At 39.5% G+C, this 21,111-nt stretch overlaps 1 long non-coding RNA gene across 3 annotated transcripts in view; it reads right to left on the bottom strand.

Annotated features, from left to right (window-relative positions):
- LOC115660018 overlaps positions 1-20,824 on the bottom strand; it is a 93,361-nt gene extending 72,537 nt beyond the window's left edge. Inside the window, exons 1-4 of one of the 3 annotated variants that reach the window (XR_004002710.1) lie at positions 20,438-20,820; positions 13,138-13,255; positions 5,714-5,870; positions 384-489 (exon numbers count right to left, since the gene is read on the bottom strand). This is a non-coding gene — a long non-coding RNA (uncharacterized LOC115660018). Of the gene's footprint in view, positions 1-383; positions 490-5,713; positions 5,871-13,137; positions 13,256-20,437 lie in introns of those variants that run through there. The other 2 variants (XR_004002711.1, XR_004002712.1) reach the window with 2 other exon arrangements.
- Between the last annotated feature and the right edge of the window lie 287 nt (positions 20,825-21,111).

Below are 21,111 nucleotides of genomic sequence, written 5' to 3'. Positions count from 1 at the left end.
TAACTTTGTCACAATTGCCAATTGTATAAAACAGGATTGCAGTCTGGCTGCATTTAAAAGTGTATCCTGGGTCCCATAGAATTGGTTAAGGATCTTATTTTAGAGAAAATGTAATGGCACTAACAGGAGGCAAGCTTAACATTTAGTCCAAGTGAGGTCCCAGTACTCTTCGGTGATGTTCACTAGGAGTTCTGTCAACTAATGAGTTGAACCATCTGTAGCAGTTTCCTAACAGATGTGGAAAATTCCCATACTGAGTCACAACATCTTCTAATGGAGAGATCTGTGGAGGGCTCCATCGACAACATTCCAAATAAAGGATAGGATATTTAGCCATCAGGAACTCAAATGTAGCAATTCTTCGTTGTAAATAATTAATCAGCTTTTTTTTTTTGCCAGAAGGCCTTCTATACACAAAATTCCCATTGATTTCACAATGAGTGCTATGCATGGAACGACTGAAGAATCGGAGGATCTGTTCTTTTCAGTCTAGTTCAAGCAGAATGAAATACAAAAAATGAACAGACAGCACACATAGTGAAAAGTACACCAGGTGTCTGAAATGCCTTCAGAATTAATATAATCTTATTTGCTTTTAGTAATAGATGAAGATTTTTCTTCTATATAACTTTTAGCTTAACTATCATTTTAAATAATATGCCTGTGAGTTTGCACCAGTTGATGTAATCCCACAACAAAAATCTGTTTTTTTTTAATTTAATGGCATTACTTAGCAATGTATTTTCACGCTAGTGCAGTCACACACACATTAGACTGCCAGTAAGATTGTGACAGTTCTGCTTACTGCTTGCAGATGTCACTAACATTAGATCTATCTTCACAAAACATGATTGCAAGTGTGTTCATCTGGCTTATCCTTATTCATAACAGATACCTTCATGGGTACATATGACATTTAAAAAGAAAAGTTCTTCTTTATAACATTCAGTGTGATTTTAGTTATAAATTACTCGTAGAGTATTAGTAATAATAATTGATTTTAGCAGTAAGTAATAGAGTTATAAACAAGTCCCACTATTTAATTAAATAAATGCCTCAGCCTCTAATTTTATTTATTAGTATTCAAGAACCTTCCACAACCCCACTAAGATCAGTTATCGCTTAATTAAACTAGAAAAAATAGCCAGTGATTCTTTATTCAAAAAAATACTAAGTATCTTTTCAATTTCCCTGCAAATTTTACTTCTTTCTAATCAATTACATGATTATTTGAACACATATGTTTGATGTACATAAGAAATTAGCTGAATCATATCTTATATGCTTATAAAAACTGGACTTTTATTTTCACTTGATGAATCAAAAAAAATAGCCATTGAAGAGTTTTACATTTTATGAGCCACATTATAGCTCTCCTTCTTAGTGTCCATAAGTGAATCAATAGCAGAGATAGCATAGGGACACTCACGGAAGAATTACTCTGAACTGAATTTTTTTGGGGGAAAAAAAACCCCAATATTAAAATATACTGCATTTTTAAGAAATGCAGTATTTCTAATCAAATGCTACAGTAGTTACATGTCCAGAATAGATAGCTAGTGATGTCCACAAATAAGAAACCAGAGACTAAAGATTGGCACATGGTCTAATGCATGATGCAATCTCTCCATCAATAATGGCAAGAAGGTTTCAAATAAACAATCCCCAATTAAATCCTATTGGAAAATGATGGCAGCTGTCTCATTTATTTTTTCAGTCACAATGCAGTGATAACTCACAAATAAAATTTAATGTCACATTATCGTGATGCACATAAAAATATACTGTACACTTACATAAATGACGAGTCTGAGACACTAGCTGTATATCATCTTTCACCACTAGCTGGCACCATAGCTTTAAAAATGTGGTGATGTAGCCCATTTTATATTTTTACTAATTAACCAGACAGCCACATAATTTTCAACAGAAAACAATTATTCAGAGCAAATGAGAAATATTTGGGGTGATAAACTAAAATGGGTCTTAAGGTAGTATTCTCAATGATGACTGTTAAGTCATTTGCTGAAAAAATAAATGTATAAAGTTAATGGACTCTGAGCTCATTTTTATTAAACAGAAATAAATGGTTCTGTGCATAGATATAAGTGTCTGATTTCCCCCATCCCTAGATGAGAAAATGTAGAGGTCACCATGTTGGGTTATGAGGGGTATAAACCCAAATCAATTGCCACTTTACCTGACTTTCCAGTCCCGACTAACCTCACAGGGCACATCAGGTTCACTCCCCAAAAAACTTCTTTATTGGACCTGCTAATAAAACTCACACAGTAGGTCTTTCACTGGTTTCCCTTTCCTAATAACTGCCTGTACATGATCCCCCAAGAGGCTAGGTTTCTGCTCTGGGATTGGCGTAGAAGTAAAGCAAATCTGGAGCCTGAACATCCCCTCCTGTGTGAAAAGCCCCAGGGACATTTTAACACTGTCAGGAAATTGTTACTAAGAATAATCCAGTTTCCCCACATCCACCCAAAATAAAAGCCACTCTGAAATGTGGGACATGCACGGAGGACTTGTGCAGTTACAATGGTTCTTCTGTCCCCCAATGCTTTACCTTTGAGCCCTGGCAGCACAGCTACATTGGAGCCATGCCCCTCTGGCCATGACGGCTTCATGGGAGGGGATGATCAGGGAAGTTTGTGCAACACGTGGCTGTGCTGCTGTACTCATTTTTTCAGCTATCTTCCACAGAGCCAGAGGGAGGATGTTTTGCACCTTGATTATCAATGTCATCCACATTACAGATTCTGTGCAATAACTAGCCAATACCCCCTTTTACCCACTATTGTTGACAGGTCTCCTCTCTCTCCCCACAGAAAAACTCACATCACTGAGACAACAGGAAATCCCAAACGCACAATGTATTGGGTGGGGGGAGGAGTTGATATTCAATGAGATAGAAGTTGGCAGTTTTAATACCCAGTCTGAGAAAGTACACCTCAATGATTTTTTTGTCCTAAACCATTTTCTGGAAGCGAGGAGTCTAACTCTTAAAATAGTCTGTATAGAGAACTACAAGGTACTCTGTTCCCAATTCCCTTGAAATCAATGGGGTCACTACAGAGTAGGGCACTACTCCATGTTGGTAAGGGTATCAGAATCTAGCCATAAGACAACACCACAGCATCTTGCTTCTCTACCAGAGCAAACAGAGGAGCAAAAACAGCAGATGCATCCAGCACTTCTATTACTGAAGAGGTTACACACAGGCACAGAATTTACCTGTGCTACCAGAGTGAGTACTATACTGGCTTAATAAGGTCTGCAGTTCAGATTGAGACCACCATTTCTACTAGATTATGGATTTGGAAGGATATATATGGCAGAACTGGGGGTTATTGAATAAAAATGCAGCAACTATTAAAATTGGTGCCATATTTTTTCCTTCCTCTAATTAAAAACTGTTGCTTTTCAGAAAAAATCCTGAAGAGTAATAAAGATGAACACTGCCAAAACATATTCTCTTTCGATGTTTTATATCTCTCTAAGGTCACTCCACTTGCATTCTTGGCCAATGTGGCTGTTTTTTTAAGCAGGTTTCAAGCCTGCATTAGCCAGGATTGTGAATGTGAACACTTCGTTGTCTAATTTATTTTAAAAACAGAAGAGCACAAAGAAAAAGCAAAGGCCACCTCCCTGTTAGGAAAAAAAAGATTGTGTGGGGGTGAGAGCACATATCTTTTCACAAGATGTTTAATATCAACATTTCTTAAATACATCCAGAGTTTTCAAATGCCTAAATGTTGTTTGTTACAGGTTATCCTAGCACTATGTTGCTTCTGCAACTAAAGTTAAAACAACAGATTTTGAGACTGAGCTTTGTCTAACAAAATCCTGTCAATAAACAATGTTACAGCTCCTTTCTAGAGTATCACAGTTGCTATTCTTTGCTATATGTTCTGTCATGGCATCAACACATCATAATGTCACAACAGAGCATGCTGGTGTTGCACTGTCCTGAACTTATTTTGGGTTACTTTGATGGTCCCGTACACGCTCAACAGAACAGTCCCATGTAACCAAAGCAATTCCACAAAATTCAGGACAGATGGCAATGTGAGACAAAGGGTCATAAATTGGAGAAACACTGGCTACAGTGATTGCAATAGAGAAGCTTGTAATGGCTGCAGTACGATAAAGAAGTGTTAGAATTAATCCACGGCTATCTGTCTTTATTTTGCTAACCCATTCAAGTGGATGCCACAGCACTGAGACTACATTAATCAAAATTTGGAATGACCTGCTTTTCATTGCAAACTGCAGTTATCTTTCTTTACTGATTGGCCTTGACCTGTCAGCTGCATTTGGTACTGCTGACCCGGGGGGATCTTTTGAAGAGCCTTGACTACTATGTAGGGTTGTCTGACTCCATTCTTGCTTGGTTTAATTCATATTCTTCTCAACATACCCATTTTATTTCCAATAGAAATTGCTCATTTAATTCCACTGTAAGTTTTATGGGGTATGCCCCAGGCTGCGTTCTTTATGCCAAGCTTCTCAATAGTTATATGAGGAGCGGGGGTCGGGGGAAGGCACTTACAAAGCAAAACCAGGTTTAACAAAGCTGACAATTTTCACCTCCTTATTGTCCAAAAAGCAATTTTCTGCAGTAAAACAGAGTTTCTGTGTCACAAGCATAGACTTTCTTGTCAAATGTACACTTTTTTATTTAATGAACTTAATATAGATTTTTTTCCTCATAGATTTAGGAGTTCTTTTCTTAGTGCTGATGCATATTAAGATTAGAGATGGACCCAAACCACATCTTTGCATCTAACCACTTCTGAAGTTTGTGGGGATGGGATTGATAATACGAACCCAAATCTGAATTTTGTAGTTCAGTCCCAAGATATTGATATTAGTGCTGCTGTATAAACTCCTCCCTTTCGCTCTGCCAAAACAAGGGAGGGATAGCTCAGTGGTTTGAGCATTGGCCTGTTAAACCCAGGGTTGTGAGTTCAATCCTGGAGGGGGCCACTTAGGGATCTGGGGCAAAAAAACTGGTCCTGCTAGTGAAGGCAGGAGGGGGCTGGATTCGATGACCTTTTGAGGTCCCTTCCAGTTCTAGGAGATTGGTATATCTCCTATTATTACCTAACTCTGATTTGACCTCCTGAGGTTTCCAATTCCAGGCATCAATAAACATGCTAACTACTTAGTGTATTTGTGATGTTTGCTAAAATATACAAGGGATTAAAACTGAGACTACAAAACTATTTCACCTAATCAGTTAATCTAGATTCGATTTCCAGTTTCCAGGAATGCATTCAAATATTATGCGCTGTAAACAAACTTATCAGAACAATCCATAAGCCTGCATAGGAGTGCCACTTCTTTTAATAGGGCTAGGTAGAAGTTAGAGGGACCATAGCATTGCAGCCAGTATTTAGGACCATCAGATTCTTCGGCCATTAGATGATTAGGGAAACAAAGGCCAATCAAAGTATAAGGTATGGGTACTAAAAAGGATGCTATATACATTCTGATTTTCATTGCATACTTTGTATTTATAGTATATTTCAAAATGCAGACCTGGGCCTCTGGCTCATATATTTGACTTTATACTAGAACTAATTCATTCTACTAATAATCTCACAATCATGAGGCTTGCAAAATTTAAAGTAGCATTACTTTTCAGGAGTTCAGAAGAAGGAATACATTTCTTTTAATGATAGAGAAGAACAGGACTAACCTGGGCCCTTCTTCAGTTTGTTCTGCTCTGGGAGACTGCTGCATCCACATATAGCCTCATTGTCTTCAGTGGGGCTCCATGCAAGTGTAATTGTCTGCCCATACAGATGCAATTGCAGGGTTAGGGCCTCAGAAAGCATAATACTGACACTGTATTCCTTAGAAATAAAACAGATTTTTCTTGTTAGTATTGTTTATTTTTAACATGTAAATAAGTTTGTTTTGTGCAGTGCAAGTCATCACATTTAAAAAAGATGGAGAGGGTTCAGAGATGAAAAATTAAAATTAAAAAGATATGAAAATAAAATGTATGAAGAAAAGTTTTGAGAACTGGGTAAAAAAAGAGATGAAGGAGTGATAGGAGACATGACAACCATTTACCAATGAGGGAAAATTATAAAAAGGACATTATATAAAAGGACTATATTGGTTTCACTTATCAATACAAACAAAGCAATAGACAGTAATTAGTGAAGGACCAGAATGCAAACCTTGAATCCAAACTTCAGGAAAATTCTTAATTTGATCTGAATCTGAATATTGTGACTTGGGCTAACATATAGTAGAACAGGGTTAAATATAACAGGAGAATGTTAGAGTATTATGTAAACACAATTTGACAAAATGCAGAAATGACTGAGATTCTATGTCATGTAGCTCAGTTTTACATTCAATTGACTTAGGTGGAGTTATTCCCAGTGTCCTCCATGTGTAAGTATGATTTAAGACTGCTCGAGGGAGTCTGAGGCTATGTCCACACTAGAGAGCTTACAACGGCACAGCTGTACCAATCCAGCTGCGCCACTTTAAGATCTCTCGTGTAGTCACTCTATGAGAGAGCTCTCCTGTCAACATAATTAAGTCATCCCCAACAAGCGGCAGTAACTATGTCGGTGGGAGAAGCTCTCTTGTCGACATAGCACTGTGGACACTGTCAATTCTGCCAACATAATTTGTCTCTCGGGGGTGCTTTTTTCACATCCCTGAGCAACATATGTTTTGCCAACAAAAATAGTAGTGTAGACATGGCCTCCACAGTCAGTATCCACCCACTGCTTGTACAGAAAAGTGTTCTTTTTTCTTTTCTATATCTTCCACAACACAATTCTCCAACCACTTTTTTACTACATCAACAAAAACAAAAATATTTTCTCCTACTAATCTGTATTGCTTGGCTCAATAGCAAAAGTAGGAGAACTTGAGAATCAGAAATAAGGGCATTCTTACTTATTAATAGCTGTTTTTTCTTCTTCCAATCACTCACATTGACCTTCCTTTTCAGACCAAAGTCTCCCTGTTGAAATATAACTGGCAGGGCAATACTCTGAGACCACATGTCATAACAAGTTGCACTTTGGCTTTAACTTTCAGCTCTACCTCTCAGTAGCACACTCATTACACAAGGGGAAAACTTTCAGCTCTACCTCTCAGTAGCACACTCATTACACAAGCACCTCAAAATATAAGCTAGGCAATACTGTTTTTCATTTATGGTAAACTTGGTCATCTGTCTGTAGCTGTATGTGACACTCTGAGGCAAAAAAATGATTCCCTCCCCACACACACACACTCAGCACTATAAAAAGCACACCAATATATTCTCCCAAGTGAGGAAACATATCAAATCTGTCTTCACAAAATGTTTAGCTGAGACACTTGAGTATCTTCCCAGACCTGAAGAAGAGCTCTTTGTGGCTTGAAAGCTTGTCCCTTTCACCAACTGAAGTTGGTTCAATAAAAGATATTACCTAACCCACCTTGTTTCTCACACCATGTTTATTCTGGAGAATAACCATTTACAAAACAGTTCCCCCACCCTACCTCCATCCCCAGTTAAAAACACATCCCTGTCTTGCAGCATAGATGAGGACAAACTATGATATGTTCCCAAACCATGCTACAGTCTGTGACTTTGAAGGGTTGTAGCACAATTTAGAAATTGTAACAAGGTAGCAGGATCTACAATCCTACACAGGTATTCAGGGCTTCTAAGCTAACCCAGGGTGCAAGCACTACGTTCTGGTCAGAGGGATGTAGGGACAGAGAAGTCGTGCAGGAATAGCTAGATTTAGGGAGAAAACTTAGGCTTGAGATTTATGGTCAATTATTTAAATACCAACAAAGCAGAACCCCAAGAAGGGAGTGAATTTGGCTCTTCTAGACAGTGTAGACATTATTTAGCTTAAAACATGGTCCAGTCTCCTCAGTGCCATACAACAAAACTGTGTTTTAACAATGTTCTAGTGTAGATGGGAGTTTAGTTGTCAAGTAATGGTATCCATATACTCTGTCCTCAGCCCTGAATCCCACTCTAGTGTCTTTGTACTACTCCAGAATAGCCATGTCTTATGTCACCCTCCAGACAGCCCCCAGCACAGGAGGCATGCTAGAGGCCTTCCTGTGAGAAGGAGGCATGGCTGGAGTGCTCACACTACCCTCCAGCAACCCTCAGCTAATTAATAGCCTCCTGGGGGCAGAGACAGCCAAACACACTTTAGCGCAGCCCTGGGCCTATGCTGGACCTGAACTGACCCCAAGCCAGCCCCAGGACTGGGAAGGCACAAACAAGTGCTCCCACCCCAGCTACACCCAGCAGATTTGCTGCAGCCGAGCACTGAGGGGTAAGTCTTAACTGCCTGGCTTTGCGAACTACTGCATAAATATGTTCAATAATAGTAGTAGATCATTCTTTGTACTATATGTTTACCGAACATTATATTAACACTAAGGGCTTGTCTACACTACTGCTTAAGATGATGTAACTTATGTCACTCAGTGGTGTCAAAAAAACACACCCCAAGCGACGTAAGTTACATTGATATAAAGCAGTGTCTCTCACCGACATAGCTTCCGCTTCTCCTGTTGACACGGTGCGTCTTCTCTAGATGCAGTGCATCAGCGCAGCTGCACACATGTAGCACGGTAATGAAGACATGCCCTTAGGCTCTGTTCACACTACCACACCCAACAGCTGCAGCAATAGGTAGTCAAAAATTATAAAGAGTATTTGCAAAAAATTCAAAATCCAGAGGTTCATAAATGTATTCAAAATGTTTTGATTGGAAAATTGTCAGTTTAGAGTTTTTTCCCTCCTGTCTTTCCCTTTTTTCTTTTTTACTACTTTCCCCTTTTGACACTGAAAGAAAGAGTGGAAGGAAATGGGAAAAAAGGAAAAATTGAAATGTAAAAATATGAGAACGCACTTCCTCTGGTTTTGGAGTTCATAAAAATATTAAAATGTCAAAAAAATAAAACATCACACAAATTTCTGTTTTTAAAAAGACTTTTACACAACACTTTTTAAATCAAAACATTTCTACCATCTCTTGCCACAGCAGTATTTGAAAATTCACATCAAGCAATGTTCCAGTTATTGATAACTGAATGTTTGTAACTAGCAAACATTAATGCCCCAATGCAGAAAGGGATAAAAAAAAAAAAAAACCACACACACACACAAATGTAAGCACAAATATATTTGTTAAAACCATGATGCAATCCCTAGATTAAAGTAGAAATTGTTGACAAAGGGTCACGGAACCAAAGAAAAGGGTAAAAAGAGAGCTGGCAGCACATGAGTAGGTAGTGCTATTGCCAAGTGTAACAATGTTCCACTATTGTTTAACAGTAATAGCTCTCCCCCGCCACTACAATCATGGTCAGGACTATCTGAACTTGTGCTTCCCACTGGTCAGCTTGGAATATTACATCAGGGCAATAGTTAAACAGTTCCTTTCTTCTGTCCAAGTGGCCTGAGAATGGTTTCATTTGCCAGGGAAGCAGAGGATAATCTTTAGCCAGGGAGAATCCTCCTAGCATAACCGGAGCAACATCTATATCATTAATGGCCACAGTCAACTGGAGGCAGCTTCCTTTATTCATAAAGGCAAACACAGCAGAGTTCCAAAAGATCCTAGCATGATGGACCTTTGCATACCACCATTTATGTTTACGCACCATTTATGTTTATGCACCTTTGACGGTGCTCGATCAGGCATTGGAGCACCAGGAAGAAATACGCCGTTCTATTTATAAACTCTGAGCCCTGGTGAGAGGGGCAAACAATAGGCACCTGGGTTCCATCAGTTGTCCCAATTCAGTTTGGGAACTCTATGTATGCAAAATCATCAATAATCTCCTGAGCATTACAACTTGGTGCACTACCTTAATGCAGAGCATCACACACCTGTATGACAATGCCCCTAACAATTCATCTCCCTATTCCCAATTGGTCTACATATTCAGGCATTTGAGGCTCACTCTGCAGCATTAAAAACAGCAGTACAATCATTGCAGTTCGGGCTGGAACTCAGACTGAAGTACCGAGAGACAGATGGGCTTTACACGCCAACTAGTGTGCGTCAACTCATTCTGAACTAAACCCCTCCTCCCCCGTGTAGACAAGACCTCAGTTGGTGTAAGTTGACACAGCTCCATCAAGGTCTCAGGAGCTTACATCAGCGGAGGATCTGATCCTATGACTTTTAAAGATTTTATCCAGGAATTTTCTCTGTGTTGACGACATTGTTAAAAAAGAGTTAGAGTCCATCAACACTACAAAATAATCAAAGTGTTTCAATCTGTGAATGGTGGAGGAACAAGTAAATTGCCTTATGTTAATTTGTGTAGCTAAGTACTGGGGATGGACCTCCTTCAAAGTCATGCTAATTACCTTTTGTTCCCGGAAGAACTCCAACTTGTCAAAAAGGACATGAAATTGTATAAAATATCCTTGGGTCCTGATCCTGTTCCTCTCAGGTCTGCATAAGGCTTTATACAGGGGAAGCTTAGGCCATAAGGACTGAGATCCCAGTCCTAAAATGGAACATCCTGCAATGACATTGAACTATAATCTATGAACTATTTCTGAAAGAACTCTTTGCAACTATAGAGCTCACCATCTCTGCTATGAATCTGAATCTTAAGAACTGAACTCATGTTGGTATGTATATTGATCTTTTAACCATACTCTCTCTCTCGTTTTGTAATAAATTTTAGTTTAGTTAATAAGAATTGGCTGTATGCATGTATTTGGGTAAGATCTGGAATATTCAATAACCTGGGAGGTAATGTGTCCGATCTTTTGGGATTGGTAGAACCTTTTCTTTTATATGATGAAATAAGATTTTCAGAAATCTTCATCATATTTGACGTGGGTACCTGGATGGAGGACTTAGTCTGGATCACTTTAAGGAAACTGTGTTGTTTGAACTTCTGAATAACTTTTATACCTGAGTAAGGTATAAAAGAAGCTGTTTTATGCTGGCTTGGTAAATCTAAATATTGGAATATCCACCAGCTTTTTGGGGATTGTCTGCTCCATTCTTTGCAGTTCACTCTAATTGAGTGACCACAGCTGGCCCCCACTGGGACCGTGGTCACAGGTTGCAAACCACATTTCAGCTGCATTTGAGCATAACAGTGTTATTGCAAACATTGATACAAGCTCTGGTGTGGGCAGAGCCTTACATTATGAAAACTTCTGGATAGTTCTCAACAGGACCCAGAGGAGATCAAATGGATATTTCACAAAAACCCACATTTGTCTGCTTCTTCTATCTAATCCTGCTAAGTACTGTTTATTTGAATAGTTTTATCACAAAAGACATTTCCAATGTGAATGCTGTTTCAGTTATGTGAAATCACTTGTTTAAAAATTACTGTCTCAAAATATTATTTCATTTTTATGTATTATACAGTTAACCTTATCTTAGATTTTTGTTTGTATAAACTGCTTACATTACTATCCTGCTTATTAATATATGGAAAATGATTAATTATATGGTCAAAGAAACCATGAGAACTCAAATCGTGTGTGTCCTGAAGGCAGGAAATGTCATTGGATTATATATTGCCATAAATATTTCTAGTATATTCAGCAGTTTCTGACTGTGCCTGTTGCAATGTGACCTACAGTATTTGGTAAACAGGTGTACACTGTCATTATTGTGGTGAAATCTGAACATATTAGTGCCACACAAATGGTTTTATCTTTTAACATGATTTGCTGTCTCAGAAAATATGTCCATGTATTTCACGCATTTAAAAATAAATTTGGCTCTAGAAATTAGCTGCTGCTGTTGTTCACTAACACCTACACAGACATCTTGTTTTATGTTAAATTCTCCTAGTTGATTCTATGCATACAGCTCAAATAAGCGATTAAAATAGACACAATGCATTAATGGGCTCTATCATTCTCTGTGGCTTTATGCTAGATGCACAGCTTTCACTTTGGAGCTGCAGGTGTAGTCCAGAAAAAAAATTAAGGAGAAGGGTACTTAGCAGAAAACACGTAGAAGTCACCTATGGTCCTGACACAATAATAAATTAAGACCAGTTCATACAAAAGGGGAAAATGTGTTTTTATTTACGACCATTTATTCCTAAATAAAAATGTTCTTCCTGTTTATAGAGAGAAATGAATGATTTACAGTTCCTTATTCAAAAGTGGGAATCATTAGACAGATGTCTAGATACATGTGTTTTTCTAAGATATGTTTTAAGGTGAAAGTCCCATTGCAAACATTAGTATAAAGTGTGGATGAGAGACACTCCCCTGGAGGAATCAACAAATTCATTCTGGCACCTTGTGATAGACACAGCTCTATTTACCTATGCTTTATGCTATATATAAAAGAAACTGTACCCATGTTCCTCAGATACATACTCTGAAAGTCTCAAAAGACAAGAAGTTTCTCTCAGCAAGAACAGACAAGGAAATATTTTTAAATGAAGCACAATTTATGAACAGAACATGGAAAACAAAAAGACAAGGCATGCTACAATCAAAAAGCAGGATCCCAGTCACTGGGAACAGTAAACATAACTGGGAGAGTAACTGAAGAGTAGGAATTGCTTATCTGAACGTAATATGATATTTAAAAAAAAACTCTGGGATAATCCTTCATGAAACAATTTTTGAGGGTAGCTATTGTTTATGCTGAAAGAGTAGTCACAACTGTGCTTTATATATTGTAGTCAGAGTCAGGAGAGTGTGTAAATTCAGATTAGAAAATAAAAGTGAGAATTTTCCATGTTTAGCAGCAAGGAAAAAAGCATCTTGAATCAATCTCACACATGTAATCCATTCCCAGATGGAAGGCTAACTATTGGTTGAATGCTGACCATGTGTTTGAGCTATACAGATCTGAAAACCCCTCCCAAGCCAGATCTGCATTGCAGTCAGTGAAGAAACAAGATTTATTTCCTCTACCCTCTTCACATGCATAGATATGTAGACAATCAAGAAATTCACTTGCAGATCGCCCCCAGTAATACACTATAGCCTGTAATGTTTAGTATTTACCTAATAATACAATTATTTCTTATTAATGTCTTCCAAGCTGCTAATCATTCACGGGGAATTCTTAAAATAAAATATTACTCTTAACACTTTGATTTAAGGAGCAGAAAATATCTTACCTGAATTGCCATAAAGCTCGTGTCCTGGGTTTGTTTTCTCCTTTGGTAATATTACTTCTGTGAATTTCTCTTTCCCATTCATAGATCTTTTGTTTGGTATCTTAGGATCTTTTATTTCCTGTGAAGAGGACATCAACATTAGTTAGATCAGTTTCAAAAAATCTTATATTTATTTTTTGCCTCTTTCCATATTGTGATGATTTCTTTATATATATATTTTAGCAGGGCTGGATTTAAGTGCATTAATTAGCATTACCTTCAACACGTTAGCCTGCATCTTAACTGGGTTTTCAATAGTGGTAAACTAGCTCAATTGAGCTACCTTGATTAAAAAACATATCATTTTCTCTTGACAAGCACACCCAACCTCTTTGTCCTTCTTCAGGCTAAGGTCTGGTCTATACGACAGTTAGGTTGACGTAAGGCAGCTTATGTCGACCTAACTCTGTAAGTGTCTACACTAATGTAGCTCCCACCAATGTAAATCGACCACTACACTGACTTAACTCCATCTCTGCGAGAGGCATAGCGCTTAGGTCGATGTAGGTTGACACTACATTGCTTACATTGACTGTTGCTGCATTCCAGAAGCCATCCCACAGTGCCCCACACTGACAGTTAAATTGGTGCAAGCACTCCTGGTGAGCTCACATACCAGCAACAACAGGAGCATAGTGTGGACATGTAAAAGCAATGTAATTAATGTGGTGACTGTACATTGACATACTTAATTTTGTACTGTAGCCTTGCCCTCAGATTTAAAGGTGATGTGTTAGCTAACATTATTAACACATTTGAAAAGCACACTGCATCACTAAGCTGATCAAATTAAAGCCTAGGGTAACTCAACCAGTTTAGCATTTTTAAACATATACACTGCCTTGTCTACATTAGATATTTAAAATGTGTTTGCTAACACATTCTAACATTATCTCTTTAAATCCTAGCCTAGGAAATGGGTTAACTGGTAAGCAATTTCTACCTTATTTTTTGTCAGATGAGATCTCTTTTATTCAAGAAAACTGTTTGTTCAATGATACAATTTAAAAAGAGAAAAATGCCACCAAAACAGTCTGAAAAGAAAAAAAGGGAATAAGATTGAGCTAAAACCACAAAACCTAAACCATAAATATGTTCAGATTTGATTAGTGTTTAGCACGTTAAAGAGATTTGAATTGTCTACAAAATTGTGTCCAACTCAGTAATTGAAGATGTAGATTATTTTCCCATATGGTAGAGGCTATTTGTAGAGCATGTGCATGCAAATTCTTTACAAAATATAAACACTTGTGTACAGTATGCTGCTTGTAGAAAAAAAAAAATCTCTCTCCTGACCCTGAATGAAAACAAAATATATAGCATCTCCAAGGGGAAAAAGCCGTTTAAAAGTGCTTTTAGTTGAGCTAGCTGCTGACTATTTAATATTCTTTGTTCACTGTTATAGCCACATGAGAATCACAGCAACCAGATGTGCCTCTTTGGGGGACAAAAGTCATACAATGTAAGTCTAAAACAGCAGACAGAATAGAGCAGTCATAATTTCAGGGGGAGAAGGTGTTTGGATTTATTTGTTGTGTTCCTTTGGTTATTGTGTGCATGTATATATATTATATACACACAGAGCGAGACTTTGTAACAGAATAGATAAAAAGTTATTTGAACCAAACAATGTTTAAAACAAAATAAATTTATAGCTTGTTCAGATTTTTCATCCTGACACCTATAGTCTTTTTGGCTCTGGGCATTGTAACGTTAATTGAGTGAAGTGAATGTTTGCAGTCTACATTGGATAAAAATTAATATAACTATGACTGCAAAAATTTAAACACATTTACATACTGTGTATGTTCCTGTGTTTGCTCAGAAAAAGTTGGGTAATAAAATCAAATATAGAGGTCAAAATGATGGGTCCTAAATAAAGAAGAAATTGCAGATTATATAATAAATAGTTCAAGCTTCTGTAGTAGCATCCATATTTAAATATACAATATTCCTATAAATCCAGGGAAAGTACTGCATACTGAGCAGCCTACTGCCTTGCAAACTCATCTGGACTTTCTTGAACTATACAGCACTCAGGACAGCTAAAGAGAGATTATAAAAAGTACAAACTACTGTCCATCAGATTTGTCATTGTGAAAGGAAGCCTGAATATTTGCAAAAGCAGCTGGGAAAAAAGGAGGTGACATCTTAGTTGCCTCCACTGGTAGCAGCTGCTACTTAATATGACACATAATAAGGAAAGAGGAAACTAGAGCCACCAGTAGAATGGAAAAAATAACTATATTAACATTTCCATGTAAACAAATGTTGTGAATCACAAATGGAAAGGGATGTGTCCAGGAGGTCTGATTTATCAGTTTGAGGATCCCTGGGGCATGCTATCTAGCTAACAAAAATTCTATAAAACACCTGTAACTCACTGGAAAAATTAGTAAATTATATTCTGTAGTTCCTTAGTTATTCAGAATGGTCCCATTATCATTTTTTGTTTATATCATTCTATCCCAGTTTTACAAGAGGAAGATTGTCTTGAATCTCTGTTATTTCATCTAAGCTGATGCCTTGTCCTGCATCCAGTTCTGATAGACTAATGTGAACCTGTGTAACGTGAAATCATCAGCCACAATTCACCATTGCCCTGCATTTTATGTAGTCCTTGAACAATGCAAAGTGAGTGTAAAATGTGTGTAAAATGCTACCATTCTCAGTTAGTGGCATTTTACTACCACTTTACATTTGTGCAAAGGACTTCATGAAGTGCTTGTTGACTGTGAATCAGGACTGTTGAACTCAAACTTGATCTGCCTGTGGCTTGCTAACAATACCAAATCAGAGGAAAAGAGAGTTCCAACACTGCTGAACACTATTTGAAACCATTTACGCTTCTAACATGATTGTGATAACTGCAGGCGATACATGCAAATTCAACCTACTTTCTTAGGGTTGAGATTTTTACAATATATCTGAAAAACATCGTTACACAAAAGGATGGTTATAGAAAAAAATCTTTAAAGGAACTAATAGGAAGATTACCCTGTCTACTATGTTTTGTGTTAATTAACAGAATTTCTATGTAACTGTGATTACTCCTGTTTAATAATTTTGTTAAACCATATTGATATTACTTGAACCACATTAGTCCCTGAGAAACCATCAGCTTTCTCACACATTGTTACAGATGGATCATAGTTTATTATTTTGCCTTTACGTTCTCTCCTTACAGTATTATTACTTCTTTCCAATATTTACTGTATATTACACTGTTATCAATTGTATTTTATTTACTGCATGACTACAAAGTTAAATTCCACAGATATAGCCTAAGTCAGAGCACTACTATTTCCAGTGCTTAAGTTTAAATATAAATAAAAAGAGTACATCTGAGATCTCAATAACTTCTTGGCCTTTGCAGCTGAAGGAATACTAAAAGGTTAAACCATAACACTCTTTGACTGCTGTAAGGCAATCCTAGCAAAAACCAACAGCAGACTTCTTGCTATATTTGTTATTTAAAAAAAAAATTGGTCAACACTTTCTACAGTGATCATTAGATATCTTTGTTGCCCATAATACCTAATTCTAGGAAACAGGGCATGAATAAAACAAAAGCCAAATTTAGGGAAACTATTTTATTTGAAAACAAAGCTAAATTCAGAGAAGTTTGTTTAAATATCAGATATTAAGGGCCAGTTTGAGATTTTTGGTAATGGCCCCTAAGAAGCCATCTCCCCACCAACTGAGAATAGCTAGAGCACAATAGCAATCTGATCACATCCCTGCCCACCTCCAATACACTCTATACACCAGGTCCAGAGAATATACCATCTCTGCCCGAACTTGGTGGAATGCTTGGTTGATGAAATCCAGTAATTTTCTAACCCCTTTGCATCAGCTGGAGTGAACTTGAGCATCTGGCCTGAATCTAAAAGAGCAGCAATCTTGTGAGTACTATAGATTTAAGATACTTGATCTATAGAAAGAAGAGTCATTAGATACTATGCTGGACATTACAGAGACCTTCCTCTCTCCCCCCCCCAACTTTGTTTGTATAACTATAACAATCATGCTCTGTTTATCAAAAAGAAAGTTTAAATACAAAATAATAGTTAAATACAAGCCTTACTATAATAATAGCTAACATACTTGTAGCTGTTTTCCTCTAGGTTTCTGCTTATTTACTCATAACTTTCTGTATACTGTTTCTGCTCAAATTTTATAAAGCCTTCCCCCCACCTGCACCCCTTCAGTAAAACCACTCCTGTTGATTTACTCCACCCAATAAACTGGTCTTGTGACCATATATAGTGGGAGGGGAGGGGGGAAGCCCACAAAAGGGATAAATACTGACTTGTTCTACTTATTATTTTGGCTAAAAGGTGTATATTATCCTGAAATGGCTATTGCTACAATCAAAGAAGACAAAGATATTCAAGACTATGTACGAAGAAAGGATGAAGACTTTTACAGGTTGAATAGTTTTGGGGGGTTTTATACTTATTCTGGTGTCCTTCTCCAAAGAGACACAAAGAATTGTTTACCTATACTTATAATTATTCAGTTTGTGTCCTTCTTCTATGCTATGTAACAAACAAATTGAATACTTCCCAGTCCCAATTCCTGGGTTACTTGACAGTTTGTTAGTCCCCTTCTTCCAGTCCCCTACACAAGATTGTGATAACAAAATCAAGAGAAACCAGGCCTAATTGGTGATGAGCTTGCTTGTTACAATACTGAAACTAAAACTTTCAGAGGTAGCTGCAGATTGAGACTATTGCCTTTATTTTTAGTGCTAAATCTGAGATACCTGATTTTGAAAATGTAGGTGCTCAATAATTCCTGCAAGTAAAGCTGTTTACAATATATCCAGTAGAATATTCGAAAACTAAGGTATGCAAAATCACTCCTGAAAAATCTTGACCACATTTGTGCACAATTTAGTTTTCATCTAAGATTTCTTTTGCAGTGTGGACTTCTGAAAAATTACTATATTGAGACAGGAGACAAGGCTTTTCCAATATTGTAATGTCACATGATTTTTATCATGGTTGCAGTGATTTTGTGGTATTTTTATTTTAATGTGTCCTATGAAAACATACTGAATATGCCCATGCATCAATTTCCTTATTCAACATAGCCACCAACTACTTCTACTCTCAATGGAGCTGAAGCCACGAAGATGGCTACTGTTTCTCTACAATTCCTCCGCATGTGGTAGCAAAGCTGCACTTTATAAAGTTGGTTGCCATCTCCTACTGTTTTCAGTGAGATTGAAGCCATCCCTGCAGGCAAAATGGCTACTATTCTATGGTTTAGGGGACTACACAGGACATGGGGACTATGAGGAGCAGCAAAAACACTGTGGAAGGTGAATGGGGAGAATAAGGTTGAGCAGCAAGTGGATCTGCAGGTTGCATGGGGATGTGGGGCTGAAGGGGTGTGGAGTAAAGTGATGTGGGAAAGAATGGCAGCAATACTCCTAGCCTGGGTAGAGGTTGGGAATAGAGGGCCCTTCTGAGCAACCTGGAGTCATGCCAACTTTTGCAAACTGATTATGAGTTAGGGCTTTTTTTTTTTTTTTTTGGCACCTGCAGGACAAGCTCGGCTGTGATGTGAGAAGTTCCTGTGAGCCTGTGACTTTTTTCAGGGCTGGGCAATGGCATATTGGCAAAGTTCTGTGTGAGTGCCTTGGGACTGAGGATACTACAGACTTGCCCTGCCTAAATGTATGGTCCTATCCCAGGGAGAGGGACCTGGGGTGTGGGGAAGCAGTGATGTGATGTTACTCAGGCCATGTCTACATCTAAAATTTTGCAGCGCTGGTTGTTACAGCTGTATTAGTACAGCTGTATAGGGCCAGCGCTGCAGACTGGCCACACTTACAGCAACCAGCGCTGCAAGTGGTGTTAGATGTGGCCACACTGCAGCGCTGTTGGGCGGCTTCAAGGGGGGTTCCGGGACGAGAGAGCAAACCGGGAAACGAAACCAGCTTCGCCGCGGTTTGCTCTCTCGGTCCCGGAGCCAGCCAGCAAACCGCAGGGAAGGAGACCTGCTTGCTCGGGGTTCCGGGACCGAGAGAGCAAACCGGGAACGCCGCGGTTTGCTCTCTCGGTCCCGGAGCCAGCCAGCAAACCGCAGGGAAGGAGACCTGCTTGCTCGGGGTTCCGGGACCGAGAGAGCAAACCGCGGCGAAGCTGGTTTCCTTTCCCGGTTTGCTCTCTCGGTCCCGGAACCCCGAGCAAGCAGGTCTCCTTCCCTGCGGTTTGCTGGCTGGCTCCGGGACCGAGAGAGCAAACCGCGGCGTTCCCGGTTTGCTCTCTCGGTCCCGGAACCCCGAGCAAGCAGGTCTCCTTCCCTGCGGTTTGCTGGCTGGCTCCGGGACCGAGAGAGCAAACCGGGAAAGGAAACCAGCTTGATTACCAGAGGCTTCCTCCTTCCACGGAGGTCAAGAAAAGCGCTGGTAACTGTCTACATTGGATTACCAGCGCTGGATCACCAGCGCTGGATCCTCTACACCCGAGACAAAACGGGAGTACGGCCAGCGCTGCAAACAGGGAGTTGCAGAGCTGGTGATGCCCTGCAGATGTGTACACCTTCAAAGTTGCAGCGCTGTAACTCCCTCACCAGCGCTGCAACTTTCTGATGTAGACAAGCCCTCAGACTGGGCAGAGAAGTCCTGGGAAAGCAGGGGGATTCAGAGATCTGGTGTTGGTGGGGCACAGGTGGAAAAGTCCCAGGGCAGCAGGAGACAGGGAGGTGTTTCTGTGGGTGAAGACCCTTATCTCGGGCTGTAAAGAGTAAGTGAAGTCTCCATCTGAGCATCCAGGGAGAGGGTTGCATCTTGTGTGCATTACTGGTTGACTTTTCAACCTGACAGTATCACACACTGGCAGAGGAATAAAGGGGGAGTTAAGAAATAGAATCTTTTAAAAAACTGATTAAAAACCGGATTTTTCTGATTAGAGGTTTGTCTCGTGACTTGTGATCTCTTGAGGGTGGCAATCCTGTGTGTTTGTTAAACTCTAGAACACTTATCTCAGTTACTAACTTTCATAATATTCAGCGTTTGAAGGGTCGATTGTTCTCTTTAACTAATGTTGTTTACTGTCTACAGTGTTGTGTATTTTTGCCCTTCCTCAAAAATACTGCTATTTTCCATTTTGCTTGATGGAAGTGAACCCACGTTACCCTCCTGTGAATTGCGTAGGATGTTTGCAGGTGACAGTAGGGCTGCCCTTAGAGAAGATGCAGATCCAGACTAACACGGCTACCCCTCTGATACTTAGAGAAGATGGCTCACCTCCATTCGTTCCAACGGCGAATGAAGGCAATTGACTGTCAGGGAAGATGGCTGCTGCTTTGGGCTGCCTGATATAGCAGGAAGAAAGGCTGGGGTGAGCACTATTGGAAGGGAGGTCCTTGGAAGCTGGAAAGGCAGGGAAGAGAGACTAGGAAACGTGGAGAGGGCGGGAAGGAGGGGGCTCGCTGGGCGTAGAACTGACGTGGCCCAGAGCTCCCAGGCAGAGGTGGTAGAGCCCTTCCATCAGGTTTGGGGAGGCTCTCATTTTTACGTATATGTACTTAAGGGTGACTGTTGATACCGCACTGCATCCGCAACTCAAGCGCCCTAGGCTGCTTCCCAGGCTCTTGCAGGGATAGTCCCTGAGGCAGGGGGCTTGGATTTGTGTGTTGCAGCCCTACGTAGATATCAGAGTCAGGAGCTGGGGCATGGCGGGCCCCGCGTTCTGCGCCTTCTGGACAGGGAACATTCGTCTCCCAGCCCCTTCCCACGCTCTGTCTTGTATGTATAGCCTCCCCCTCCCCCAGCTGTGGTCACTTCATACAGCAGCTTCCCTTCCCCCCTCACGGGTCGGGATCCCCCTGAGCCGCCCTCCCCAGCTTCCGACCGGGAAGGGGTTGACAGAACGAGGTGTGTTCCCCCCCCCGCGCGCGCGAAAACTGCCGATTTCTGTT

Source organism: Gopherus evgoodei, chromosome 11, assembly GCF_007399415.2.
Source record: "Gopherus evgoodei ecotype Sinaloan lineage chromosome 11, rGopEvg1_v1.p, whole genome shotgun sequence".
NCBI lineage: Eukaryota > Metazoa > Chordata > Testudines > Testudinidae > Gopherus > Gopherus evgoodei.
This window is presented reverse-complemented; position numbering and strand designations above follow the sequence as displayed.